The sequence below is a fragment of the Sinocyclocheilus rhinocerous genome, unplaced genomic scaffold (genome assembly GCF_001515625.1).
Source record: "Sinocyclocheilus rhinocerous isolate Xijiao unplaced genomic scaffold, SAMN03320098_v1.1 scaffold3, whole genome shotgun sequence".
In the NCBI taxonomy this organism is placed as follows: domain Eukaryota; kingdom Metazoa; phylum Chordata; class Actinopteri; order Cypriniformes; family Cyprinidae; genus Sinocyclocheilus; species Sinocyclocheilus rhinocerous.
In genome coordinates, this window is record NW_015658759.1 from 213,425 (window position 1) to 219,957 (window position 6,533).

Below are 6,533 nucleotides of genomic sequence, written 5' to 3' on the forward strand. Positions count from 1 at the left end.
GGGGGGGGGGAAACACTGACTGAACAAGTGTTTCAGAAGGCAAGTGTTAAAAATAAGCCTGCATTGTTTATCCTTTTGATATTTCATTCAAAAAATTCACACAAATCTAATCTTTCATTGAAGTTAAACCATTTATTTTTGGCACCCATTTATTCAATACTTTTGCAACCTCTATATCCAAGATATCTGCCAAGATATCTCTGAGTCTTCTCCTATAATGCCTGATGAGGTTGAAGAACACCTGACAAGAGATCAGAGACCATTCCTTCATACAGAAACTCTCCAGATCCTACAGATTCCCAGCTCCATGATGGTGCTTCTGCTCTTCAGGTCACCACACTCATTTTGTATAAGGATCAGATCAGAGCACTGGGATGGCCATAGCAGAACCTTAATTTTGTGCTCAGTGACCCATTTTTTGTGTTGTTTTTGATGTTTGTTTTGGATCACTGTCCTGATGGAAGATCCAATTAAGGCCCATTAAAAAATTTCTAACAGAGGCAGTCAGGTTTTTAAAAAAATTTTTTATCTGTTGCTGTTTGATAGAATCGGATGGATGGAGGGATGGATGGAACGAACAAACGAACCGACCGACCGACCGGGGTCCATTTCGGTTTCATGTTGACTGCGGTGATCAAGCTGTTATTTTGGGGGGCGGGGAAACATGGCATCTGTTTTTTGCTTGTTTATGGCAGTCTACCAGTTCTACTCATCTTGACCAGGATGCTCTACAAGTTCAGCTGATCATCTTAAGTGCGCTCCTCATTTGGGAGTCACACTCATGGTCTTCGCGGTCAAAAGTGACCGGACACCTGAAATGTAACTTTTTTTTTTCTTCAGTAAAATCAATCTAATATATTTTTGTTCAATAATATTTTTTCTTTTTTTGTGTGTGTTTTGAGAGAATTTCATGGTACTAATTAATACTTATGCAATAATTATGATACATTTTTCCCGTTGAAAATAGTACAACATTTTTTCCCCCTAATTTTTTTAAATTATTTTTCAATTACTGCAGTATTTCAGATTAAAATAGAGACTAGGCCATTAAAATCCAATTTTTGAAGGCAGAATAGCATCTCCTGGTGAGAGCAAAAAAAGAAAAACCTGTAATTTCTTGGTGTAACCACTAGATTCCTGTATAGGACTCTATAGAGAGGCTTAGTGTCAGTGTCAGTTTTTGCATCACAGTTACAGTCAAACCCTAAGAAAAAAGAAAGCAATTTGTTACCCTAATTCAAACATCAAAATTCAATAACAATTTAACAAAAATTAACAGGAATGCTTTATCAGAGCTTAATCCTTCTGGGTCTGATCTGATTTTAACCTCTTATTTCAGTCTTCTGACTCTTTATGGCTATATGGCTATAGCCATACCAATTCATTTGAGTATGTATAATTCTGTGTGTGTGTGTCTGGGAGTGTGTGTTAGTAAGTGTGTGTAAGTGGATGTATCCGTTTTACACTCTTGATGTTTTAGTTGTAGATTGTACACATAAAAATTTTCTGTATTTTCGATTTCTGTATTTCCTATTCATTTCCTATGGTCAGTCATTTTTGACCGAAGACCATGAGTGTGACTATTTTTTTATGACCACTGAGCTTTTTCGAATCATGCCCTCAATTTTTTTTTGTGTTCACATACCAAGTTCCATAAAAGTCACCAAGTTTCGTACAATTCTGGTGAAGCTACGATTTTTAAAAATTCAAAATGTAAAATTCTCCGGTCAGAAATGACCGAAGACCGCACAAGGGTTATGTCCATAATTGACCCGTTTTGGACAAGCTCTCAAAGTGTCAGTCCTCCTCTTGCCCTTGAAACTGATTCTTGGTTGTTTTATTCCAGGTCCCTCGTTTTCTTTCTTCACTTCCTTTTTACTTGCAAACATGTATTCCACAATTTGGCATGAGATCATGACACTGATCAACCTCTAGCAAATTAAAGCCGAGCTAATTAGCCTGACTGTCACTCTAGCTGCCACTTGTTTGTGTGTTAGTGTGTGTGCATCTAGGAGAGACAGATTGACCGTATTTACATCAGTGTAATTCAGTTATAGTAATTCAGGGAGACATGTTGCCCCTCCTGCCTCGCTGACAAGAGTCTGTCTGCTAGACTTCATCATGAACTTCTCTCAGATCTTGCCCTTTAGATAAACCCTCATTAGCTCAGTGACGCTTACTGCTGTAGTAATGAAGTTTCCAAGTGAATAAATGGTGTAGAATCAGCCAATATATTATTAAAAGTAATTCAGAATTAAGTCCGGTCAGAAATGACCGAAGACCGCACAAGGGTTATGTCCATAATTGACCCGTTTTGGACAAGCTCTCAAAGTGTCAGTCCTCCTCTTGCCCTTGAAACTGATTCTTGGTTGTTTTATTCCAGGTCCCTCGTTTTCTTTCTTCACTTCCTTTTTACTTGCAAACATGTATTCCACAATTTGGCATGAGATCATGACACTGATCAACCTCTAGCAAATTAAAGCCGAGCTAATTAGCCTGACTGTCACTCTAGCTGCCACTTGTTTGTGTGTTAGTGTGTGTGCATCTAGGAGAGACAGATTGATCGTATTTACATCAGTGTAATTCAGTTATAGTAATTCAGGGAGACATGTTGACCCTCCTGCCTCGCTGACAAGAGTCTGTCTGCTAGACTTCATCATGAACTTCTCTCAGATCTTGCCCTTTAGATAAACCCTCATTAGCTCAGTGACGCTTACTGCTGTAGTAATGAAGTTTCCAAGTGAATAAATGGTGTAGAATCAGCCAATATATTATTAAAAGTAATTCAGAATTAAGGCATTCATATTTTATAACATCCTTTGAGAGCAATTGGCCCAGTGGTTCACCCCACCCTAACCATCCCTACAAATACCAAAATTAAGAAGATCCCTGTGCAGTAAACATCTTTTATTTATTTGATCATTACCTCACAAACCTCACAAAATGGCTTAGATTTAATGGTTAGTGTTTCTTCATTGGAACAGATTTGAAGTAATTTAGCATTACATCGCTTGTTCACCAATGGATCCTCAGCAGTGAATGGGTGCCGTCAGAATGAATGTCTAAACAACTGATTAAAAACATCACAAGTTATCCACATGACTCCAGTCCATCAATGAATAGGTGCGTTCGACTTGAAGCACGGCTACAGACGGCGATCAACGAGAGTAGCCGCTTGCAGTCAGGGGCGGAGGTGAAAACGGAGCTGTCAAGCCAGACATTTCTGCTCCCGTTAGTGACGCTCTCGCGGTGTTTGCATACTCTATCACAGATGAAGTGAATTAAATGCAATATTTGTCAAATACACAGACGTTTCAGAAACATTTTCATGAGCAACAGAAACACTTTTTATATACTGCTTAATACAGCGCCATCTGTTCAAGAATAAAGCTGTGTCGTCATCAGCGCTCCTGCAGTCACTCTGAAAAAGCTGCGCCAGCTGAGTCAGCCGGCTGCTCTCGAAACGCTATCGCGGTACTTTGATGCCACACGTGACAGTGACGTGGCGTCGGCGCCGGTTCAAGTCGGACAAAATTTCTAACCGGCATGCACTGCTTCAAGTCAGTCGCCGATCGGTTTGCGCGGCGCCGCATGAAGTCGAACGCACCTAAAGTCTTGTGAAGAAGGACGCATTTTGTAAGCATTCTAAAACCAAAATTGCTGTAGTACAATTCATTGCTGAAATAGAACAATAAATTGATAGTACAGAGTCTGAGGTTGCGTTTCCCACACAGATTAAACAAATAAAATCTTTCCTTGGGGCTCTCGTGGTTTTAGTGAAAGTGTAGGCTAACGGTGAGAACAGACATTCAGAGACTGTAATTAGGTGGTGATTACCGGATTGAATCTCACTGAACCCCATGATGTGAACTCCTACTGAAGCCAGTAACAAGTGGCAAAAGGTCACTGTCTCTCACAGCATATTGTTAAAAAGACATCTTTATCAGTACTGACTGGAGGCTTTGTGAATATATAGGGATGTACATTTGCTCTTTCAGACCTCAACAGCCTGATTTGATTTAATGGATACAGTGTATAATTATGAGATAATAGAGGATCAAATTTGCACCAAGTAGTTTTACACCTAAAAAAAGGAATATTACTTTTACCAGATATGATGATTAAAATGTCACATGATGGACTCTCACATGAGACATACTTTCACAGCTGTGGAATAAAGAACGGCAAAGCAAAACACTTTATATATAATGCTGCATTTACGCTAAATGTGACAGTGTAAAATTTACACTGAGTCATAGACCTCTGTTCTGTGTTATTTGTTTAGGAGGGTGAATAAGAACCAGTGAAAATAAATGGGTACATTCCGATCACCTGAACTTCACAGGGTGTTTGGACAAATAAGATCCCAAGGTACTATACTGTATATAGGAATTGTGTACACTTAGTTTGAAGAGCACTATACATGGAAAAAAACTCATCAGTATATCACTTCACAGTTAGTGGACCGGAAAAATTACACTTTGTTTTATAATGTACATGTATGTGTTTCAAAATGATGGGATGAGTAGGATATTTTTAATGAAATTAATACTTATATACAGCAACACCACATTAAATTGATCAAATGTGACATAAAGACATTTAAAATGTTCAAAAATTGCTGTTATCTTAAACTTTCTATTCATCAAAGAATCCTGACAAATGAACAGTTTCCAAAACATATTAAGCAGCACAACTGTTTTTGACATTGATAATAATGAGAAATGTTTACTGAGCCCCAAATCAGTATAAAATCATGAAGACTGTAGTAAACATTCAGCTTTATAAACGGCATTATAAAATATATTAAAATGAAAAAAAAAAAACTTTTACTTTAAATTGTAATAATATTTCACATTATTACTGTTTTTACTATATTTTTTATCAAATAAATGTAGACTTAGTGAGCATAAGAGACTTTCTAAAACATAAAAAAGATTTTTTAAAAAAGAATGTTTTAATTGTAATTGCCTAAATTTATAGATATTATATTAATTTATATTTATGTAAACAGTTATATAATTTCATCATACTCAAATGTCTGTGTTTGATGACATTGCAAGGATTTGATTGAATTGAACTCCAATAGACATCACCAGCTGACCATGTAGGAAGCATTGAACACTATATTTTTTTATCAAATAAATGTAGACTTAGTGAGCATAAGAGACTTTCTAAAACATAAAAAATATTTTTTTAAAAAGAATGTTTTAATTGTAATTGCCTAAATTTATAGATATTATATTAATTTATATTTATGTAAACAGTTATATAATTTCATCATACTCAAATGTCTGTGTTTGATGACATTGCAAGGATTTGATTGAATTGAACTCCAATAGACATCACCAGCTGACCATGTAGGAAGCATTGAACACTGCATAGGGACACTGTTAATCAGAATACAGCTAAGTAAAAAATGATTTATGCTGTTATAATAACACATCATAATTTGCATATAGTGTACTTTATGTTTCTAACTTTTGTAAGTCCAATTTTCTGTTGGGTGAAAAAGCAAAAACAATAAATGAATGTGGTGTGTCTCCATCTGCTCGCTAGTTCAGTAGTCACTGCAGGGCTGTCATTGGCTGTCCTCTTATCAAAATCAGCATCCCAATGTTTAGTGAATTAAAACCATTGCTAGTCTCTGAATTGGTGTTCACAATATATTTATTCACAAATCACAACATAGGGAATGGATTTTTTTTTTTTTTAAATAATGTGTGCTTTAAAGTAAAAACAGATACTCATGGACTTTAAATGGAACACATTAGTGGTTTCAGGTGCACTAGCAGAGCTACTATATGCTTTTCACACATGACAGTGTCATAGGTGTGTTGAAAATGCTCCTTCGAAGGTACCTGCAAACAGGCTGTGATGGAGGAGGCCAGTGCAGGGTTGACATGACCTCCTCTGAGTGACAGATGCAGTCGGTCAGCCTCTAGAGTGCTTGATAGAGTAGTCATGCCATCCCGTCATCTCCATCAGGAGCTGCTAACAGTTTTACTTTGAATGCATACAGGTGCCTCATTTAGATAATTCATGCTTTTTGGAGAGATGTGTTTTACATCCTTTTAACATGCCACTTTGAGACACTTTTTACATTTGCTGCTTCTTTCAAAACTAAATTATGGAAAAGGATTTTAACAACCACATAAAAAAGTGATGCTTTTTTGAGATTTGATCTCCTCAAGTTTTTTCTGGGTATGCAAACATTAATGCAATATTCCATTTTATCATTTTGACAATATTCTTGGAAGTAGTAACATTTTAAAAATGTTAAACGAACATCCAACTAAATTGTTCCAGAAACAGTGCAATGAACTGTGTATAAATTATGTTTTGTGCTATCGTTTTATGAGCATTATTAAAGACCAGATAACTTTAAATGATCATTCTGTTAACATTTTTAACATTTGTACATAACTTTGAGAGAACCTTGTCAGCCAAATGGCCAAACCCTTCTAGATGGGTTTGCAAATTTTTTTCCTGACAGTGTAGACCATTTTGGTAAGCAAAAAAAAAAAAAAAAA